Source organism: Pomacea canaliculata, linkage group LG1 (assembly GCF_003073045.1).
Source record: "Pomacea canaliculata isolate SZHN2017 linkage group LG1, ASM307304v1, whole genome shotgun sequence".
NCBI classification, from domain to species: Eukaryota; Metazoa; Mollusca; class Gastropoda; order Architaenioglossa; family Ampullariidae; genus Pomacea; species Pomacea canaliculata.
Genome location: NC_037590.1, coordinates 15,570,772 through 15,595,577, shown reverse-complemented (window position 1 = coordinate 15,595,577; position 24,806 = coordinate 15,570,772).

Below are 24,806 nucleotides of genomic sequence, written 5' to 3'. Positions count from 1 at the left end.
TCCTCTTGTTCACACATACTTCTTTAAGCGAGAGACCACAGACATCTATGCCTTGTTGTTTACTTCAAGCCTCTCAACTGAAAAACACGGACGCTTCCGCCAAACCTAAACATTGCAAAGTTTTTTTTTAAATGTTTGCAGCATGTTTGCCTGTTTCCAACTTAAAGACCGAGTTATTGGAGTTCCTTCCTACCCTGTTGAGGAGAGGAGTGGAGAACCGACCTTACAATTGCGGCTGCATGTTTGTAAATATGCCATAAAATGTGACTCCATGTGTGCACTGAAGAACAAGATAAACTCTTTTTTATCAAAATGTCCTTAGTGTGATCTTGGTGACCGAATAGTGAGGCCAGTCCTGCTTCTGTCTCTTTACTTTGAGGAAGATAAGGAAATGCTGATTCCATATACAAAGAGAAGGTTATAAAGCTTACGAATTAATTTTAAAATGACAACATAAACTTTGATCATGGCGTATGTTTATTCACCACTTTTCGGCGTATTCGCCACCCATCTCAATGCAATAACTACAAAATTTTAAAACAAAAATTCTTAAAATCAGATTTTTTCTGCTTTCCCAGTCTACCATTCTCTGCTTCAGCAGCCACTTTCCCACACAGTGACTGGTAAGGTTTCAAACCAAAACAGAAATATTAAACCATGAAGGATGTTTTCTCACTCTGGTCTCTATTTTTCTCCTGTATTGGCTCAAACATCATTTTATTGATACATTTCATCTTGTAGAAGATAATTTTCACAGGACTCATGATCAAACAAAGTTAAAGTAAAAATAAATTCCTCATTGCGTATGCTGCCACTAGATACTCAAAAATATCCAAAGCGAATTAATGCTTTGAATCCGTATGATAATTTCTTCTCTTGGAACTAACCAAATTGCTATTTTGCCTGAGATTCTTGAAATAAATTGGAATCACTAATAGCAACATTACTTATAGTTCTGAAGATAATGATCTTATTTCACTTGTCAGACACTTCTACAATTTGGGAAACTACTCTATAATCAAGTCTGCACGCCCTCGGTACAAGTGATAAGAACTAAACTGGAATAACCTGAAAGTTAATTTATTTTAGCCTTTAAAACTCGGTGTGAGCATAAGAGGTTTCTTGAGCTGCTATTTCAGAGCATGGGTGTCTATCTGGGTTCAGTATCAGCCAGTGGCACATCTTGGCAGCATCTCAACACAACCCCCTCTCCCCAAAACATCAACAGACAACAAAGGTCGCAACAAGTACAGCATCACACGCCGCCACAGTGTCTCTCGCTAGAGCATGACCTCTGACTTCTTCACGTTAAGTGTGACTGATGTACAACTGACCGACAACATCACAGTTCTTATACTTACTATACTTACTACCATCTACTACCATCTTTATCCTCGCTGCCTTACAAGTACTTGACGATCGCTTGGTTTGGCGACTGCTGAAACATTTAACAGGCTCCACTCACTCAAAACGGCAATCATGTTTGTTTTTTGTACCACTGGAAAGCCATAATATTCAACTTTTTACTAACTTTAAAAAAAATTTAATGGTCTTGCATGTTCCTCGTGCGTTAAAGCAGTTGTTACCATGAGACGACTTCACTTGGGGAAAAAAACCCACTGACGTCAGACTTCAATAAAATAACAAAAATGATCAGAAATATTCGCAGGTGATGGTGAAACCACCTGCGGAGATGAAAACTTTGGAGCTTAGGTCGTTTAGACCCAAAATCCTGAGTAAATGCATGCAATTTACACCCTGGGTTATTTTTTTCAACTTTCTCCATTACCTCCTCTTTCTCTGGCTTTTTATCTGCCCTACTTTTTTCTCCCTCCCCCTTTCTTTCTAATAAATATATGTGTGTGTTTTAACAACTTTTTTTCTCTGGTTTTTTTTTTTGGTATTTTGTCTATACCATTATGTAATTCTGTGAAAAAAGATTTTTAATAACTTGCAGATATATTAATACAAATAAAATAAATATTCAATACCAACACTCAAATAGATATTACGATTTTCGGCATGTGAAATAAATATATATGTCGAATGAAACCGCAACAAACATGGCTTAACATCCTCTCTCTTACACATAGACATCAGCAGTAAAAAGATTGGGATGTGTATTTGTTTACTTACATATTCCAACCTTCAAAGAATACTAACTTGCATCATTTGGTAGTTATAAGTGAACGAGGACCAAGAACTGCGCAAGTGTTTAAGAAAGACTACAGCAGATGAATTAATGTTGGAGAGAAGATACAGAAGATGTAATATCATGGGTGTTAGGAGATGTGGTACAGGTGACTTCTACATGCAAATGTACATTACATACTTCTGTACATTACTCTCTTCTATACACTACATACCTCTATAGATCGAACCATCACGTGACCCTAACACTTCCCAAATGAACTCTTACCACGGCCATAACCGTTTTCCTAACAGCAAGATAAACACGAAAAACTTTGCGACTGCCAACACATTTTTGAAGGAGGGGCGCCCATGTTGTGGCTTGAAGATGATTACAAGGAGGTTCAGGGAGGAGGGTGGTATTCAGGGGGCGTGGGGAGGGTTTCTGATGAAGCAGAAAAACGACATTGGTGAAATGTGGAGGTCTCAAATTATCCTTTTCTCCTGGTGCTAAGCGGGAAGGGTTCTTCAACAGCTGCAAGCTTCAGCTAGTTTTTCAGTTTATCTGACACTCATAGACCCTTTCACCTGGTAGACATTAATTAGTTTGAATTCAGTCCAGAAATGCTCGAAACGGGATCATGTAACCTTTAATTTAGAAACTTGGCGCTCATTTCATTAAGTTTTCTTCTTTTTTTTTTTTCTTCTTTCTAATTCAGTATCACTGGCCTGTCGTTAAAGGTCTTCATATTCCAAAAGACTCCACAGCTAAAAAAGAAAGTAAGAGAGCAGAGACACAAATAGACACACACATCGCAGTGACTTATTGCTGTTACAACAAATGACAGAAGTTCTCTTGGCACACTCCGAGTCTGAAGAGGCAAAGGAAGGTATAAACTTCATGCAAAAGCAGAATCAAACCTTGGGCAACACATGGCAATACATGGCAAGAGCAAAGGTCAAGCCAGGTACAAACTCGAGGAAAAGCAGTTAAGGACATAACTACATAATATTTTAACTACTAAAACGAGGCATGAGACTACACAGCTTCCGGTTTAGTCACATTCATTGTTTAGGCTCGCCGAGACTAACAGCTGAGAACTTCGCAAGAGGCTAAGCGTTGGTCTCGGCAGACAGACAGCAGTCCACCTATATACACACATCCATGATCACATGACCTCGCGTCACTCGTGATGGAGTCCAGATAGCTTAGTGGTTCAACCTCGGACGTCTGAACCCAAAGGTGCGCACATAGACGGTTCGATACTTGTGTCACGTCCCCATCCAATTGACCCAGCTCTGGAACTGGTGCCAGACTACTAAGAGTGGTGGGAAGGATCAGTAGGCCAGGGAGGGAAGATGGAGACCAACATCACAAAATGCTAGCTCTGAGATAAGTGGGGTCTATATCACCCTACTCTCCAAATACTGTTAGGTCATGAGACCACATTGACCTTTTACCTTTAGCCTCGCTTTATTTAAAGTCATCATCTCAACAGCAACAGTCGTACGCCATCACTTCACCAGCTTTAAGTATTTCAATGAATTACTAGCTCAGAGTATGTAATAATTATCTCACAAATTAATTCATCGTCACCACCGTACTATCTCCCATTATTTTCTCACCTTAAAAGGTCAAAGGTCTCTCCCGCCGGAGCCAGCGCATCTAAATAGAACGCATTCTTGCATACATACAGATACCTTGCCTCTGTCCCCACCATCCCCACTTCCTACCTCCGTTGTATATTAATGCAAACGCATGTAGAATAGCTGTTTGATTTCTGGTATTGCGAGAGGACCCCATGCAACAGAGACCAACAACCACACGAATTTCGTGGACAACATCGACAACGAACACATGATGACGAAATCAGAGTGTGGGCATGTATGTGTGTGTGTGCTCAAGTACCATGCATAACATTTCTAATGATCTGTGAAGTGGATCATCATTTCTCTCTAACTGCTTGACGACAGCATCTAATGGAAGAGGGGGAGGTGAAAAGCAGGGAGGGTTGAATGAACACACCCAGGGACCACCCTTTGCCATCGGTGCATTTAGCCGACACGAACAGGGCGAGGAGTGTGGAAAAGAGGTGTGAAACCCCGTAAAGCAAGGGTGTCAGACTGCATGAACCGCTCGTGGAAATTTGCATAAAATCATCGTGGCATCTGCACCCGACGAGGCCGACCACAACATGGCGGAGTGTGGCGTACGTGCCGCCCCGTGGTTTGTTTGTTGGCCCGGGCGTGATCAAGGCGTTCCTCCGTGAATGCGCGCGCAGCACGTTGGCGTCATTAGCTTCCTGCAGCACTTCCAGAAGCTTCTGGCCTCCCCAGCACTCAGCATGTACAATACCCTCAAACCCATTCCCCACCCCCTCTCTATCCGTGAATCTGTATATTTCTTTCTCCTTGTACTTCTCTCTTGTAATGGTGTTGTTATGTTTGAGTTATTGACAGTGATTTGTTTATTGAAGTTTATTCATGTGTTTATTTATATGATTGTTTGTGGTTAACTGCTGTGTGTTTGCATGTCTTCGTGCATGGGTGTGGGTATATGTGCGTGCGTGTGTCTGTATAAAATGCATGCAGGTGTAAATGTTACAATGATTCAATGTTTTATTCCGTGGTAGTTTGAATGTCTCGGGGGAAATTCCACCTGCCTACACTTTACAAAAATAATGACACCACCCATACAAGTTTCTGTTCGATTGCCAAAGAGAAAAACAGAGCGATATACATTTGTGTGTCAAGAAAAACATGCAATGGTTGCATCCTGTTTACTAAGCGCGATGTTTACACATTAAACAGTCAACAAGTCCTTGGATAAAATATGGAGGCCTAGATGCTATTAAAGGATTTATTGCACTTATGCCAAGGAGTAAGAAAGGCAAGGTTCGTAACTCTGCCAGAGGAAAGGTTCGTAACTCTGCCAAAGGGGGAGGAATATGAGCGGCTGTAACATCCGTGTGTACTTCTGGGACCGGCACTACGAGCATTCCAATGTCTTTTCCACACTCACAAGGGCCACCAGGGTCCCGTTCGCCTTCTAAAATAGACAGATACATTCGGAAAGGAGACGGACACACGAAGCTACAGTTTACATTCTGCTGACAACGGCAAAAGCATGTGAGATCCACATCGATACCCTTTGACCGAGCTTATGTTTATACTACAAAGTAAAGGTATAGGTGTATATATAGATATGTGCGTGGGCACACACACACACACTTGCGCGCTCACATCATTTGTGGTGAGAAATATAAAGGTGGGAGGGAATCATTAAATACATCCAAAAATAAGACTAAACAAATAATATAAATTTCTCCAGAGGACGCTTAGTGTTAGGTGAGAACGATTATAGCTTGCTCCACAGGGGTCAGTTAAATCACATTACATCTATTGCATGCATGTTATTATCAATACAAATAACACGTCAACATCTTTTTAGTTTTATTCTGTTTTCATTGGATACCTGGTAATTTGATCTCAGGAAATTGCAAGTAAATTGTCCGAAAATCAGGACTTTTCAGGGTATGCAAATCCCTGCAGGTTTTATTCAATCTGGTACCCGACACCAAACACTTCGCTCTTTATTTTGTGATATACGCTTATTTCCGAAGACATGTTTGAAATGAAAAATTATCGGTAGAGTCTCCATCGAAAAAGATCAGGGATGTAGCCTCTACGAAGGGACCTGTAGGGTATTATGATGTAGGGTCGTATTCATGAAACGAAGGTAATCGCACCTCTGCTCAAAGGGACGCTTCTTGTGTCCGTGGTTATAAAGTGTTGTCCATACTCCTCGGGTGTGGCTTTATCCATGGGACGGTAGATATAAATAAGTGGTAAAGATATCCTGGTGATAAAGGAGTATCCACTGGGGTTTGGACAGTATTTCGTTTTTTTCCCTTGATTTTCTCATTTTGCTCACGGGTAATTTCACCCTCTCTTCGCGAATGAGTCCATTAAATGTGTTCTTCTGTCTGTCTGCCTCTCTTTATCCATTGGTCTCTATCAAACATTTCAAAATGTATTTCTCCATGTCTCTGTCCTCTACATGTTTGGTATCCCCAACCTTCTCCCTACCTGTTCTGAGTTGTTCGCACCCATCCCTGCCTGCTGTTGCTTCCATTCAGCAGGATGGGGGCCCACAAGGGAGCGAACTGCCAGCAAATGGCAGGACGAGGAGCGGCAGAAAGCAAGGAACCTGTCGGCAGATCTTTATTACAGACATCCACAACCTGCAAACATCCACAAACCTGTAGTCGGGCGCCTCTCGACATGTCCACTGCACGAGGGCACTAATGAAAGGTTCTTCGTCTCAAATAGTTCCTAGCAATATCGCCATACTCGAGAGAATTTAAATATTCTATATTTTGTTCTATACTTGCGTAGTTGTGTGTGTATGAGAATGTAACCGGTTCTCTCCCCTACTCCAACATATCTTCCTTCGCATCCCCCCTTCCCCCTCTCTTCTTTCCCCTGTGCCCCCTTTATCTTTCCGTCTTCCTCTATCTCACTCTGTCTGCTCCTCCTCTCTCTGCCCCCCAAGCTCTCCATACCCTCCTGTTCCACCGCTGGAGATGGCGAGAAGGATGGAAACACGAGAGCAGTCGCAGAATTAATTTCCTCGCCACACGTTGGACCTCGAAAAATAGAGAACACGTGATGGCGCTGGGCTCGCTCCACACAAGACTCTCCAGAGCGGACATAGTGTGCCGATCCTCCAACACTCACCTTCTCTCCCTTCACACACTGTTGCTGTGTGTCTACTGAATAACTTTATGCAAAACTTTGTCTCCTGCTGATTGACTTTATGCGAACTGGACAAACAGTTATGCAAACGATGTTTACTTGGTTTGGGGTGGTTTTTTTTTTTTTGGAGAGAGAGAAGAGGGAGAAGTGAGAGGGAGGTACTTGTATGACAAAATATTCTGTTCGTCTTTCTTCCTTTTCTCAAAGAACCTTTTTCCCTTCTTTTTTGATTAAATTTGTCTCTTTCCGTTCACTTCGTATTTGTCACAGTGACAGACGCTCACACTCACGCAGTCGCCTGGACATTTAATCGTTCATTTTATCTCAATTGTAAACAGAACAACTTAATTTATTATTTTTAATTTTGTATAGTAAAAATATACTAGAATTGTTCAAAACAATACTAATTCTTGATTCACATTCAGAAAGTTACTGATTATTCAACAGCTCTAATTATCAACATTATACTAATTATCCTAATAAAAAGTTTCTTTTTAGTCAGATAGCCCGAATAATACTAAGACTCAAAGTCCTTGTTAATACTGTTCACACTTGAGATTGTAATCCATTATCAGGGCTTCTGCTAAGACTAAATTCTTTGGGGTCCCAGGGACCCCTTCTTCAGATTTTTAAGGGGTCCCTGTTCTTTGCCCAAATTTGAAGGGGACCCCATTGACGAAAATTGGAGGGGTCCTCCGAACTTTTAATGCGTACTGTACGCAATTTTTTGCGTAAGCAGAAGCCCTGAATTATACTATTCATTTCACTGAGGACTGATGTTCCACTGGACTCGAGATATATCAATATTCTAGAATATCTGAACACAGACGCCGTCTCTAGGGTTGCTGACGATACACTGGCACATCTGTCTCTTGGGGACGAGTGATCACAACTTTCCTAGGACCAAATACTCCAGGATAAATACTCAAGGTAAAAACTGCGCTTGTGACGGTTACAACGAAAAATATTACTTATAAATATCTACATAAGAATACAACAGAAAATCAAATGTTACAAAAAATATCCAGTTTAAAACAATAAGTGATTTCCGCACCTCACTTGGAAGTCGAAGCCTCCACACTTGCCGTGTCTCGTCTACTTGGGAAGTGAAGAGCTGGCCGGTGGCGGTTAACTGTATTATCTCCCCCTTTTCTCTTCCAGATTTCTCAAAAAAAAAAAAAAAAAAAAACAGAAAAACCTTTTGTTTTTTCATTTAATAGTTGCGGCCAGGCCACAGACGCCGTGCTAATTAGTTAACCTCTTGTCACCCTTCTATGACACACACACACACAGGGCAAACAAAGTTCGTCTCTACCTCTTCATTGCATGTATAGCTCTTATATAATTGATTATGTACTTTTTGTATAATTGAGTGTGTACTTCTTGTATGATTGTGTGTGTAGCTCATGTGGATGTGACAGCTCACGAGAGTGAGGGACGAGGCAACTGTTGGTGAGTGAGTGTGTGGGTAGTTGTGTAGTTGGAGCGGGAAGGGTGTAAGGTAGGTAAAAGACAAACCAGCAAAGACCACCCACACTTTTCACTTGGAAACGGTCCGGTTCATCCATTCTTCCCGCTAAACAAATGAGAGAGTCAGAAAACCAAAATAGTAGCATTTGATTGATTGAGGATTTGAATTTTCCGATTGAATTTTAGAGGTGGGAAAAGAGATGTAAACAAGCAATAGAAAGGTAAAAATGGATTTCCCTCGAAAAAAACCCACCTCTAACCACGAGTAGACAAGTACTTTGTCAATAACATGACAGAAAAAAAACTCACAAAATGCAATTGGAAAGTTTCGCAGCCGAATCAGTAACCGCTATTAAAACAGGAGCAAACCACAGGTCACATGGTTGAAGGAACATTTCTCTCACATGGCTCAGTGGAACTACATATCTAAATATGTAACTCAAAGGGCTTTCTGGAAATGCATCTCCCACAGTTTTTATATAAAAAAAATCAAATATTTTACAGAATATGTAGCAAGGGTCACTTAAGATACAATTTTACACCCCGAGCACCTCAAACTCAAAACAATCTAAGCATTCAGCGACAGATGCATGAAACACACTTGAAATAAGTTGGGGTAAAAGTCTCTCACGAAGTCAGACCTAAGAGCCTCCATGAAAGATTGACCACAAACAGCCTGAAGTGCTTCCACTCAATTTGCCCCCTGGAAGATGGTAGGAGGAGGTTGTCGCTTCGCTGAACGGAAGAAAGCTTTGAGGGAAAATTATTGGCCTGAAATGTCGGTCAATGATCACGTGGTCTGACAAAAGAACATTTTCTAGCGAGTTGATCACGAAGAATCGAAATCAGAATTTCAAAACCTGTGTGATTTGTTTTACAAACTAGCTCCCTATCATCCGAGTCGGTCTCTGTGGTCTCTCTATGCTGACCTCTCCAAGACATGATCACAAAATAAAAACGGAGAATGTTTTTCAACATTGAGAACTTATCGCTGGACAACACTGGTCACAATTTTCAACTTCGTTGTTAGGTTGTGTGCCGATGTCATAAACTACAACAACCCCATGTACGAATCGATGACCGACGAGTCGACCACTTAGAATGATTGCCAAGGGTAGCCTATTCTGAGGACATGGCCGGTAGGCCTTGAGGGGTAGGACAAGAGACAAGATGTCATCGTGGAGGTGATCGATGACGATTACGCCGACCGCCACAAGCCCACCAGGGCGGTGAACGGTCTGCCGACAGCCAGCAAGATCTGCTGCATCAAGAGCAAATTACTCCCACGTGCAGACTGCCTTCCCCTGCTCAACCTTTGCCTTCTTCCCCACACCCATTCACCCATCTCCCATTGAAGCTGGCGTCCTCAACCTTTCAACGCCATTCCCCAGTCTCTCCAGTCGATCAATGGTGGCGGAGGTCCGTCTTTACATGGACGTGAACCGTGCCCGGGGGGTTAGTGAAGTCTGAAGACCCTGCAAGTTTGCCGAGATATTTACTGCAGCTTCTACACAGCTTCTGTCCAAGAGAAACATGAATAGAACGTGGAGGAGGGGCACATTACAGGCGTATTGAAAATTACAGGCAATGTCCATGTTCTGAACATCCTTAGCAGTTCTTTATGTCCTATCGTGATGTCGTGTAATCTGTATTCAGAAGCTTTTGAAAATGTTTTAAATTCGGGCTTCAATAATTCTACATGATTGTTTTTATACCTTATTATCTTCAAGTGGATTGTCTTTTATTATCTAATTATCTTAGTTCTTTGCGTGATTGTGTGTGAGATGGCCATGATGTTCGTGAGTGAATTATGTTTGTGTGTGGGTGTGTGTCAAAGCGGGCTCGTGGGTCAAGATATGTGCATGTGTTTGACAGTGTGTATGCATGTGTGGGTTTATGTGTGTGCTTGTGTTCAGGTGTGTATGCATGTGTGAACCGAGCATCAGCAGGGTCGGTATGATATCAAAGTGACTGCCAACATGGCGTGATTTTGTACACTTAAGGGTATCTGCAATATTCAAGTGATACCGTATTTATATTAGCCGCGAATTAGCATGCATCATGTGCACATTAGTCATTTTTGTTATTATTACCAGGGCATTTAATATCTTCGTTTATTTTCTGGGTGCACGTGTTTGCGTTCTTTCTGCAAATTTTCTTAAGGCAAGCATGATAATGATAATCTAATTGTTTTGGCCACTGATGGCTTCGATCCTGATAATAAGACCAAGACATTCAAAAGAAAACGAAGTGCTGGGTTTTATCGAGCGCTCTTATTATCAAATCAAGCACCAGTCAATTGCTTCCAAATTACCCTCCACGCTTCGGTCGTCTCCCTTGCTGCACACTCTCTCGTCCGTATGGTCCCTCTCTTGCGGGGAGGTTATAATCGACTCATTTGGGAGCTCTCTGCGTTAAATGGCGACAACACGAACATTAGAAGAGTACGTTGCTCTCTTCCTGACGAATTACTTTAATGCTGGGATGTTCGCAGCCTCTGTAACTGAATTTTGTCGAGAGCAAACGTGCGCCACAGATATTGAAAGGGAAGTAACTGGCGCACATCACGATTATAAGCCCATTTCTCGGCGCGGAGGGGCGTTTGATTGTCACGTGACGCGCAGCCGAAGTTCATCTTCGATTCACTAGACCGCTGCCTACGCCACCTACTCAGGAGCATCCCTCTCTCCTCACACACCAACTTTTTTTTTAAAAAAGTCCTTTCCACGCAAAGCGCCATAACCATTAAATCTTCTGCAGGTTCATCTGTCTGCAGTGGCTGTCGGTTAAGTCAAGGGAGAAAATGTCCCCACCCTCCGACTTTTATCTTCTTTATATTAATAAATGTTTATAAAATTATAGTTTTATAAAATGCTTCCTAAATTTTATGCCACAACTATAGTCTGGCAAAGGTGGGGACAAACATCATCTTAGATGACTCAAACCTTTCTTTTCTGCTTCCACCTCTCTCTCTCTTTCCAGCTCTCCCATCTTTTCTTCCTCTTCATTCTATACTTTTTCTTTCTATTTATTTCTCTCATACACTTCTGTTTCTCTCTGCTTACTGCCTGCCTCAGCAAACTCATTACCCATGGGATTCAACTATAAAGGGGAGAACATTTCACCCGAAGCTCAAATGCCAAACGCAAGTCGTCAGATGCGTCTCCAAGGAGCAAAGCTAAGGGAACTAGTTCTCTGGTCCTTAAAACAAAATAGTTCGATCTTTAGAAACGAAGGGAAAGAGAGCAGGCAGTCAGCGAATTCTCGCTATCAAGCTCACCGCCTTCATCACACTCTACCATGTCGACCTCGCGAGCTGCTGATGTTGTAATACCGACACCTTTGGAGAAGGTTGGATGGACAAGAAGATGATGGAACTGAAGCACTACTTGATGTGAACACAGGAGGACACAATAATATAGATCACATACCGACAATCATGTTGGCAGGACACAGACGAAAGACAAGTGTGTGTAGGCGAAGCAATGTGGCATCAAAAGCACTCCGGTCATGTCTCGAAGGTCGGGTGGAAAAGTGATTTGAAAGACTCCAAGGACATAACTCTTGTCAGCTTTGACGTCAGCTGGTTCCAGACAGTTGATGCAGCCACAGCTCAGGTTGATGGCAGTTTCCCCCTGGGGACTGTCAGAAGCTCGAGCTCTTGGGCAGATGATTGGAGAGCCAACAAACTCGACTTTCTAAAGATAAGAAACAATAATACAAATTGCTCACACTCAAGGCAGGCTATGTTGTACAGAACACGAAAACAAACAGGCAGCCACAGTCCTTGAACAAAAATACAATACTTTTCTCGGGTAGTAATACACCAGGTGCACACAGCTTGACGGAAGTGTGGCTTACACCTTAAGACGCTTGAATCTTCCAAATGATGACATATATATATGTGTAAAAGAATAAGATAATGGCTAAACATCGAATAGAGTTAGAATAGAGAATGTTTTAGAAATAGTTTCTTTATAAAGAAATAAAAGCTGTGAGCATCTAAATAAATTCATGTATGCGTTTTCGTACATCCAATGATGTAGTGTTGTCTTGATAAGGACAAGGATCTGAATTAATGATTGATAATTCTGATTGGTCAAAAGATGCGAGGCCCTGTGTGTAATAAACTGAGTTTGTTTTAAACTGTGTTCACCCAGTTAATTAGAAGTTGAGGCAGATACTCTTAAAGGACATATAAACAAAACAACAACTAAAGCTTCCAGGTTTAAGAAAAGTCAAGTAAAGGGTTAAAAAAATTCGATAAAATCTTTGCACTTGTTGGCCTTATTGACGCCTCTGCCATCGACAATGTTTTCTTTTATCTGATTCTGGAAAACATTTCAGCACTGCTCATTTTTAAGATTATACTACAGTCATAATAAAAATGCTGAGAGAACATGGAAGCTTCCTTCTTTTTCTTTCTTGGTTCCTCTTTTCCAGTTGCTAGGGAAGTTTTGTTTCATCAGCATTGCAGAACCATTAGTTGTTTTCTTAACATAGTCCTCTTCTGTATGTTTGCCCTTCTGTCTCTCAGTTTTCAAAATATAGGAGGGTTGCTATGATGATACTAATCCTGATATCCAAATAAACGACATGTTGGCGGCAACTCGCGTCTGTTAATGGATAAATGTTTTTATTGTTCATTCCTTCCAGTACATTCCAGGTAATTCTCACATAATCACACACACACTCGTGCACACTTGCATCCACATAGAAGAAGAGATGCTCAAAAATTATTCAGTCTTAATCCATGTCAGACCTGTACCTCCACCATGTTAGATGTGTTGATATGACCTGATATGACCTGAAGGGAGGTAATTTTAAGGCTAGACGACTGGTAAATCAGTTCTTTCTCTCAGGTCTCCTTATACAACTCACCTCTCAGCTATCCTTTACACAATTACTCCTCTATGGTGTTATCGCTGATGACGGCGCAACTGAACTTATTACACTTGAGGTAGATTTCACGACAAACTAATGTTTCTGGAAAAATAGCATTTTTTTTTTAATTTCTAGCTCTTCTGTTAGACATGAGAACTGTACAGTTTTTTAAAAAAAATAAATCTGCATGAAACATGATGTAAAGCCAAATAATCAGACACGAACCGCCTTCCCGCCAGGTGCAAGTTCAGGTGGAAATGACGCTGACCCCGGGTACATTAGCTGGCTCAGTGCCATCTGCTGTTTATCGCTGCCATGTTGTTCCAGACGTTTGCACCGAAGGAACAAAGAAAAAGAAATAAATATCTCGTTCTGTATGTGTGTATATACCTCGCTCCACACCATCTGCCCGTTGTATGAAACGAGGGACTCTTTTTTTTTTGAGTCCAAATCTTTGCGAAGTTTTTCCAGTGGGTGACCAGCTCATAAATCATAGACATGCCTGACTGATGAGGTGCCAAAGAGTACACTTACCTGCCATCAAAAACTTACATTGGCGAAGCTTGTTATGCAAACACAGAGTCGTCTGGCAATGGTGTAGTACTCAGTCTAATATAACTTGTTCGGTGATATAGATATCATGTGTGAGCTGAGAGCAGGTTTTTCCTCCTTGACCAACCCGAGCGGGCGTTGAACCGGGGCCCCCAGATTATAATTATCGATCTCGAACGAACGCGCGAGCACACATAAACACAAGCACACACATGCACACACACACATGCGCACACACACAAACACACATGCACACGCACACACCTGCTGAAACCGAAGAAGGATGTGAGAGTCGGTGTAAGGATGCCTAGCATACTACAGTTCGCGCAGCAGAGGAGCGAACTAATCTCGAAGCCACGTGACTGTAAACGAGACGGAACGAGATGGAGCTGATGCACGCAGAGCAGCAGTTATCTCACCTGGTTGTGTCTGTCAACCCGAGAACTCTTCTGGTCTTACTACTGGCGCCCTCTTTTTCACGGCCTCTTTCTGAGGGCTAGAAGGGTCATTATCACCATCTCTTGTCGACATCGCACATATGAATGCCGTGCCTTGAACTCTGATGTAGATAACATTTCAATGTACCCGTCCATGGACAGACGATGTAGGAGCGGAGGATGTGCCACAAGCCAAGCTATCGTGTCTTGGAGGAACTGGTCTCTGTCTTCTTGGCAGCTCTCATTTCTTGACATTAAATGAGATTAATGAACAAGGAATTCTTAAGATATTAGGCGAGATATGCGAATCGTGGTAGTCGTGGTTTTGGTACAGGTAGAGGTACACTAGTAACCTAGCTGATAGAGAGGTGCTAGAGATGCCACTTATTTCAGGTGCTGGTTTGGGGTGGGTTTTTTTTTTTTTGTTGTTTATTTTTAAGGATTGCTGCTATATCCTTTATTTTGCTGGCTTATTCTCCTGTACCTTCTGCGATGCCAGATGACCCAATAGCTCAGTCAAGCGCGGGAGGTTTGCTGCGTCACAAAAGAATCGAACCTCTTACCATCGGGTTTGAAGGCTGTCATTCTAACCCCTAGATTAAACTCTTTACAGACATTCATGTTTTCAATGTAAAACATTATTTTACACACACATGCACTGCGCTGTTGGCTGCTGTACGTGTTCTTTAGCAGCTCATTGCCCACAGGACATTCCCCTTGTGCGATGTCCATAAAAGATTGTGACAATGACCTCACTCCAGTGTGGCTAATCTTTACTCCATCAAACGAGCGCACCTTGTTATGTAGTCCCCCTGACGTCACTTGGAGCGTTGCTTGCAGTGTACCTGGCGGTCTAAGGTAAATGTCAACATGCCGCGCCAGCACTTGTAAGTTATTTTCTTCTCGGATGTCTAACATGCAGTTGTCTGCACCCTTCATGCAGCGTGCTGTCCCTTTAGGAGAAGCCAGCTGGTAACGAGGGTTTCTAATGCACAGACCTTTCTTCAATATGGTTCAGTGTGTTACTACGCGAGTAGTACGCATCATGAGAATATGACAGAAGGGTTCCTATAGGTTGGAGATAGATCATCAGGGCATTGAAGTGTAGGTGGTTCATTGGGACACACGCAGGAAAGGGTCTCAATCTCTCTGACCACTGACTGTCATTCCAGGGTATTCCATGTATCTGTTGGAGAGGAAGAGGAGGGAGGATTCTAATCACAGGCATGGGGAGGGTCAAAGCAGGTAACCTGTTCTCCAAACCTCTTGGGGGCATGATCGGAAAGTCTTGATCACTGACGACCAGTCTAAGGCGCATGCACCAATTTCAAAATGAAAACTGAGAAAAAATATCTTTCTCATTTATCTTCTTGGAAGCGGAAAAGGATACTGAAAAAAAAACCACACACAGCTGTCAGGTAAAACTTAAAATTCAAGTTCTCAAACAAAAATCATGTTTGTTTAACGAAGACAAAATATTACTGTTCCAGGTTTTAAGGCGTACAAGGCAGTGACACAGGGAAGGTAAGTAAATTAATTCCTTTGCAGCCGAACAAAGATGTGAACAGCGACCTTAGAGTGCCGTTGTCGAAAGATGAAAATGCAGGAAGACGGAACGACAAACATAGAAACAAACAGATAAAACCAAGCAATAGATAAACAATCAGACAGACAGGCAAACAGACAAATACAGTGATACCTCGGTTCTCGAACGCCTTGACTTTCGACCAAATCGGTATTCGACCAGGAAATTCGAGAAAATTTTGTCTTGGAATCCGAACAAATATTTGGAACTCGAACATCCGAACGTCCGAGATGAGCCGAGTTGAGCCGAATGGCGTTCATTCGGCCAGCGCGCCTTGCTTGCGTCATCAGTGTGAGTGCAGAGGAGAAAAAAAACAGCAAACAATTGACAAATTCTTCCGTAAAGAAATCAGACAAGCAACTGCAGAGCAAGATTCTGATTCTCCTCAGCAAAAGATACAGAGAACAGAAACACCCGAAGAGCAGTTACCCTCTGTTTTTATTGAAGAGGACTCCCCTTCAAAACAATAACCATCCCCCTTCCCTCCTCCCTCCACATTCATTCCCTCCTGCCATAAAGTTTGGTACAGGTACAGTAAATGAAACACAATTTACTGTACTGTACTATACAGTACATTTTATTTTTTTGTTTTTGTTTTAATAAATACACTTTTATTTCTTATTTCTTGTTGAGACTCATGTTTTTCTACATATTATATACAAATTAGGCCAGTAAATAGGCATTTTCTGGGGCTTGGAACGAATTAATCCAGTTTCCATTATTTCCTATGGGGTTCATTGCTTCGGTTCTCGAACAATTTGGTTCTCGACCGTCCTCCCGGAACGAATTATGTTCGAGAACCGAGGTATCACTGTATACAGGCAGAAAGTGTACGGCATCCAACCTAACTTTAGCAGTTGTCTTATCTTCAAACTTCATCAAGTGCTTGTCCCTCATGCAGCCTACAATCACACTTCTGAGCCCTGCAATCCCACTCTCCTCCCTTCAATGACCTTTCTGACGTCATCCAGCTCTGAAAGCTGTCTGGACCTTGACATCCACAGAAGTTACAGTTTGTGTTTTTTCCCCAGCGGTGGGTGTGTTTGTCTGCGGGGTACTTTTTCTCGTTGTTTTCTTTCCGTTTTGCCTTTGTTATTGCTTTTGTGATCTGGTGAGTGCGAGTAGCCTTTCAGCGGGCTTAGCACGAAGACGGGGCGTGCTTCCAGATCAACAAGCAGCGCGCGCATTAGGCTCCGAACCTTGCCTTTTAATTATCATCACAAAGAGACGGACCGAGCGTTAATGAGGCGAGTCACAGCGGACACAGTTGCTGCTACTTCGTGGCGCCAGACATCTAGACGCTCGGTGTTTAAGCAGGTTTTAATGTACAGGACATGGTCGACATAACCATTGCCTAGTTTCAAATTCTCCCACCTTTAAACTCTTTCTTTCCCTCTTTCTCTCCTCTCTTTCTGTTTTTGCCCTAATCTACCCTTCTTATCTCTATTTGATTTCTTCTAATTATCTTCATCGGTTTTATTCTGTTTTCCTATTCGGAAAGGGAAGTTTGATCCCTAGTCTATTAATTCCAGAAATGGCCAAGTGTTGACGCATATTTTTTTGTTTTGTCTGTGGGTAAGGGTTTACTTAACGGCTTCTTTCACCTCAGGGGGTTGAAAGTTGCAGGTCAATAGTTTATAAAAATATTCCCTACTGTAAGAGAACACCAGAAAAGAGGGACTGGAGTACGTGCCAGAAAGTGTGCTGGAGAAAAAAAAAGGGGGGGGGAAGGAGCATCCTCCCTACCCAAGACTCTTGGCGGCGGAAGAAGGGAAAGGTCAAGGTTAACGCAGACTCGTTCTCATCAGCGTAGCCGCAAGATGGTTCAGGACGTCAAACGCCGAGCATTTGCATGGCCGGCAGCCATCTGATCGGTCTCTCCATTGATTTCAGCCTCGTATTGGAGCTAATCAAGTCTGACAGACTCTTGAGGAAGACAGTGTTGCCGCTACCCATCATACCCCTCTCCGCTCTCATCATGGCGGCCCCCATACCAGTTCCTGCTTCCGGTCCCTAGCACCAAACTATTTTCCGCCAATGCACAGCACTGACTCTTCATTATCTCGTATTATCGCTCATCAAGTCTTCTTTATTCTCTACCTTCATTCATATCTATTTACCTCGTAAATGAAGAATTGTCACAATGACTTATCTCATTTACATTCTCTGTTGCTTGGTTGCAAGCTTACAGACTGTTCCTTTCATGTCCTGAGTCCCTGGTAACGGGCACGAATCCCCGATGTGTGTGTGTGGTTGTATTAATAGGGTATTGACCAGGCACCCCGAGGGAGAGACAAAAAATAACTCTATCACATCGTCTATTGAAAAGATATAGTTAGTAACGAGACTCATTAACGTCTGATGCTGGGGTAGGTGTGGGAGTTGTGGGTGGTGGTAGGCTTTGCCTTGCCATCAACCGTCCAGTCCTCTAGCAACTCAATATTTCTTCCTTTGTTGAGACTTCTAAGAGGATGTATAAAGCTCAGAGATGATGGAGGCAGCTCGGTTGTAAACACATCGTCTCTATTTCTATTGCTGCAACATAAAGTGTCAGCCTCAAGAATTAAGTTTGTAAATCAATTGGACGATGTGCAGGTATTTACAAACAACTTAAGGAAAAGACGAAAGAGGAAGATAGAAAGTTGACAAGGAAATGCAGCTGTAGAATTTTAAAGAGTCGAGGACTTTGGACTAGTGATAGATGTCTTCTCAGACACGTTATTTATATTCAAAGCCATCGAGTACTTTAGCCTGGAAGAAAGGAGAGAAAGAAAGAAAGGGAAGGAAGGAAAGAAAGAAAAAAAATAAATTGTAACATTATTTGTGCTCGCTCAGCTTTTAGGGTCAAAACTTTTTTAACTCTTCTGAGTTGAAGTCTTAGACATCAACAATAATTTAGGTGTGTAGTGCACTGCGGAAAATAAATCGCCGAAAGACTTAACGAGTGTTGACAAGAATAGTTTGCTCAGACGATAAACAGCTACGCATCTTCTATGTGTTTTCTCATAGTCTCTCTCTCACTGTCTCTAACTCTTGGTACCTCCTTTCTCTCTCTCTCGACCTTTGTCGTGTGCTATCGCATCTTTGTCTTGTTATGAGATCACACAAGAGCCCAGATGCAGAGAATGAATATTAAACATTCATACAAATGTGCATAGTTACAAAGATATAAGAATAAGTACACGTCAACAGATACTACTACGACTATCAGAGAGAGAGAGGAGAGGAAAAGTGTGTGTGTATAGATATTTTTAGTTTAAACCGTTCCGGTCTTTCAACAGCTTTCAGGATGAGTCTTGCAAAGCGAGTAATTTTTTTTAAAACGGAAATTGGATGTGATGCCAGATACGGGGCTCAGCCAGGCGTTCCAGCTTCAGAGCTTACTCCAGCCTCAGCCACCAACACTCAGGCGCGAGGTGCGACACGCTCTGTCGCTCGCAGTCAACCAGGCGTGACGTTTCTTTGACAGAGCAACTCAAGTGCAAAGAGTTTAACGTTCCTGGCTCGAGCCCTCGCCATCCTCGTTAACTAATAATGTATGGATTCCCATCCAGCCACCACGCCCGTGACGGTTTACACCAATCAGAACCACTCCGGTATATCGGTAAGGCGTGAAACCGTGATTAGAAACAATAAATAATATATATATTTTTGTTTAGACAGAATATCTTCCAAGTGACCACCTTTCAAAAGGAGATTGGGCAGCAGGGATCAATATGTGATAAGAGAGCCGAGAGTGGACAATGTGTCCATTACAAGACAAATTAATTTCCATGCGACTGGCCTGGTTGATGGAGAGCAGGGCGATTGGGTCGTCTTTCTTCTTTTTGCGTGGGAGGACGTGAGTGTGTTGAGGTGAGTTTGGTTTGAGAGGGTGAGATGTGATTAGCAGGTGTGATAACGATGTCCATGTGATGTGGACTATGCAATTTATATGTAATTTTGGTTATCAATAAAATTTCTATATGATTTGCAGGTGTTAGTGAGATTATCATCCATCTAAAACTTGCATGCTCACACTGTTACGAGCATCTGCATTGCACGTATGAACGTGATATGTGTGTACGTGCGTGCGAACTCTATTCTATCTAAACGCGATTCCATTTGTGTATGAATGATTCCATGCAGGCGTGAACCTCATTTCATGCGAGTAGGAAGACGATTCCATGCATGCATGAACGTGGCTGCATTCACAGAGAGACAGGGCTCCAGGGTTCCAGGCACGCAAAGTGCTTGTATACACGTGACTTCATGCACGCGCACGGTGCAGATATGAACGTGCTTTAATGTGTTCACCATGCACGTGTGAACGTCACGACAAGCAAATGAAAAGCATTTATATGAACATGACTGCACGCGCAGTCATCTGATGATCTTTACCAAAAAAAACAAAAAAAAAACAAGAAAAACAAAAAAAGACAGAAAAGAAGATGACCTGTCGTATTGCCTTTTTTGTGTTAACCGAGGCTAAATGGATCCCAAAGAAACCAGTACGAGCAGTAGAATTTCAGGACAAGACTTTAAGACCTAAAAAAAGTTTACGGGAAGTAAATCATTTTACAAACTTGTTAATGTCATCTTTTTAAGAGTAAGTTCTAAACAAACTTCTTCATTTAAGTACATCAAAAGGTTAAGCAGAAGGAACCCAACGTTCATAAAATTTAGTTTACATTTGATTCCCGTGGTCAATACCGCACCATGTTGAGGTCTACAGCTCGCTTTTTTTTCTTCTTCTTCAAAGAACATCAGGATGTTGCGAGCACTGGGGCTGACCCCTTCCTGGTGTGTTCCCGGAGACAGCCTGAGTTGTGATGCTGAGTGCTGGAGCTGGATACAACAAACACATTTACTCCGAGTCGGAAAAGCTGACACTCGGACACACGGTGACAACAAACCATGTTAGGGAAAGTTTCCAGACCAGGCTGACACAGATGACGGATGACTGTGGAGCTGTAGCCATGGTTTCTGTAGAGACTGAAGACAGTTTAACCAACACACAGAAAGCCAAGCACGTTCCAGAGAAAGAAGACTTTTCAGGCTGCAAGTTTCAAGAATAAATGTTTATGTCAGCGAAGGCATTAAAGTTGGAATTCTTGGAATTTCTGATGAAAATTGCCTGATTGTCAGTGTGGCGCTTTCTTCTTTCCACAGCTTGTTTTCTGTCTCTCTCTCGCTCCTTCTGTATCTTTCTCACTTTCTCACGATCTCGCGCTCTATCACTCTCTTTCTCTCTCACCGCTCCTTCCTTCCTTCACTTTTTCTTTTTCTTCAGTCCCACTTTTCACTTTTTCCGGCCAACAACTCTCATTCTTCATCGTGTAGGATAATCTGTGTTTCTCGTTTATTATTAAAATAATTATGAAATAAACGTTACAAGAAAAAGAAAAACATATGTCAATTCAAAATTCAACTTTTCTCTGACTGGTTTATCTTACCTCGTTTTAGAACTCTCCCCCACTCTCCATATTTCACTTTACAGAAGGAATGTACCCCCTACCCATAGCAATATATATTAACACACCACCGGAACGATTTGCTGCAGCGTCTGGAAAATTCTTTATCGTCGACTGTTTTTACACACACTCGCATGCACGTGTGCTGACGTCAGCAGTACCAAAAAATCAAACCGACAAAAAGCAGAACAGTCTAGAAAAATGAAATACGAGACGGTTTCTGCTAACTGCATGCTTATGTGATTGTGAGTCTGGGACTGGCATGGTTTGATACTCAGACATATCTAGATGATCACCTAACACTCGCAAGTAAATTTGCCTCGTCGTTTGTTTTCTTTTTATTTATTCCTAGTTCAAACGAACATTCCCTCCCTCTAGTGATAGAGATCGCTTGTCCCAAGTGAAACCTCCTTCATGGATTTACGCGAACCTTCCTAAACATTCCTTGTGGAATTTTTTTTTTATATTTCTTTATCTTGGGTAGTCGTCTTTTCTCCACATCAGCGACTTCATGCCGACCTTAGTACGCATGCGCCTGCGGTTTGACCTGGAAGTCCGATGTCAAGGTAAAGGAGCCAAATCGAGTCACGTGCAATCTTCCTTTACCTTCCGATAGAGGTCGTGTGCCAAGGACTGGAAGATAGAGAGAGAATGAGAGGAAAAGGTCAAGAAATGCCCTGCAGGACGTGGACTTCACTGCGGGGATTGAACCCAGCCGACCGTTAGTCACGTGCGAGACTCCAGAAGGTCCTGCTGTTATCCGACGCCGTCTGGGAAACGCTGCTGAAGCCCTCCATCGTGAAATACATGCACAATAAGCAAAATTAACTTGCTTTGATTAATGTCTTATGTTTCCCAGTATATTGCTTTCACATCATAGTTGATGCATCTCATCTAGAGATGATGTGGAATTATACATACACTGTAACATTGTAGCCTGGACTATACTCTCGGGGCAATTAGACCGAGCTAAGCACGGCATCTCATTGCAAAAAAGGCTAAAAAATGTACCAAACAATCTAGAAAAGAAAACCATAAAAGGATTTAAGGAAATTCCTATCTCTTTATTGGACTATTTTTTTCGTAATACGAAGAAATATAGTCCTGTCCAGACGACGAATTATTGGGTGCAGAAAGTCCAAGACAGACAGACAGACAGACAGACAGACAGACAGACAGACAGACAGACAGACAGACAGACAGACAGACAGACAGACAGACAGACAGCAGAAGACTTTCATTACTGCACCTGTGTGTTTGATCCTGAACAGTACTCCTCCTGCTCTTTCCATGTCCCAGAGATCCTCTGTATGAGCTGAAGTACACTGCGAAGAAGTCCCTACGAGGTGTTGGGTTTATCAGAAATATTGACACCTCTTGTCTCACCTTGTGATGGTACAAACATCCGGGAGTCAAACTTTTTAAAAAAAGTGCCAGTTTTCTTGTGTTTATTATTTTCGTTTTTATTGCAACAGCAGGATGAGAATAACCCCGGACCTGTGCGTACAGTATATTAGAGTTATCTTTTCCCAATCCGCTCTTTGGCACGATCCCTGCTGTCCCCTTCAACGTGTCCGCTCCTCAGGGGGTGCGAGGAGATGCCGAGCACTCAGAGAAACGGTCGCCAATCGCGGCTAAAAATCTTTAACTTATTTTCGGCTGGTTCTTCATTTTATCGAGCTTCGAGGGGGGTGCCAGACTCTAAGCCAAGCGGAGCTCCCGGGTTCCTTCGAAAATGAAGAGCTTGGCATTGCAGCACCAAGTCATGAAGGGGACTGTTAGAGTGGGGCTAGGTGGCGCCCTTTTGATAGAAATACCCCAAGGCCCTCACCTCTAAATACACCGGAAGTCATCACATGCTTGAGATAGAGAAAGAGAGAGAGAGAAATAACTTCTACTGTTGAATTGTGTCTTCTGTTTTGTGAGCGTGGTGTCCTGCATCGTTTCTTCGGACGCTCGCATGAGTTCATTTAAAATTGCGCAGCCTTCCTGTCCATCCATCCGCCTACCTGTCTGATTGATTTCATTGTTTCATTATCATGTATAAACGCCATTAGCAGTGCATACTGACAATGCATCTCTATGAGCAACACGTGACAGTTTACCAGAAATAGTTCATTTGTAAGCGGCATTAATTTAATTTAGCGGCGGACATATATTAATAATAATAGTGGCAACAAGAATAATTTACCAGCGGCAAGTCATTATAACATGCAGCAGCATTTATTTTCTAATGATCGGGTAAAGTTCTGTTTCCGAGATGCACGACTACAGACATACACGCCGTGCGCAAAAATTCGATAGTGGTGACGTCAGGATTGTACAAGGATACTTGGTCATGACCTCAGCCAATAGTCAACCTGGAATCATATGCTAATTAGTTGTATCTCGTGCCTATTGAACTTCTGCGGAATCTGATCGGGAGTTACGTTCCCTGACAGTGTTTTGCCGGAGTCAGCAGGTGTTTACAGGGACAAGGGCTGCGTTTGGCCGGAAGGCAGGCGCACTTGCACGCACAGGGGCTTATCGTGCGAGGTTCGTCGTGTTGCAGGTGAAGAGGCCGCGGAACCATAAACAAGTCCTCAAATAGCTGCAGTCCCTGCTCGCTACAGTCGCCAGCTTTCGGACTCCCAGTCGCTTTTGAAGTCAGCCGCCGTGTATCGACCTCCACTTTCATCTTCATCTGCTGTGGGAGGGACTCGCAAGTGTGGGCTGCTTCCCTGAGGACGCTGGGGGAGCGCAGCAGCAGTTTTCTATTTTTTCTCGATTTTTTTTTTTGTTTTTTTTTTTTTTTGACGAACATTCGTCTACATGCATCCCGCTTCTCGTTGGGTGAACAGCTCGAGTAATTTTGTTACCGTCTGTAATCTATTTTATGGAGGATAACTGTGCTTTTTGTCGTTTGTAGTGTTTTTGTCGTTAGCAATGTGCTACTACAACCACATTGATCCTGGTTTTTGTATTGTTTTGTACCGTCTTGTTTGTCTTTCACAAAGATGTTTGACTAAAGTAGACTCGATATTCTGACAGGTACAATATCTCACGAGCGATCCCTCCTTAACTAAGGACCTGAGCTGCTTCCGAGATTACATCACCTTTGGTAATATATCTGGAGATTAATGGAGCATTCATAGCAATAAACCGTACTTCATGGTAAGTGCTGACCTCAGAGGTCTATTGATGTTTACATATAACACACTCTGCCTTGCTTCTAGCTCCTCCAAGATATGTTTATTTTTAGTCTATACCTCCTCCCCTAATGCTAGATGTTTACACAACTGTTTCCTGGTGAAGGTGTCTCGTGACACCAAGACAGGTAAGATGCCTCGTCCTCCAGCAGTTTCTCTCTGTACCTGGCGCCTCCTCACGGCGATGATTTACGTCTTCATGCTCTGGTCATAGACGTTGGCCCTCAGCACTAGCACCAAGCTCTCTGCGCATGCGCCTGGGCAAGGCGAGCACAGGAGTCAACAGCCTTGTAGGAATTCGATTTATTTTACAGCCTCCAACAGTTTCTTTTTTTGTGTGCAGATCTCT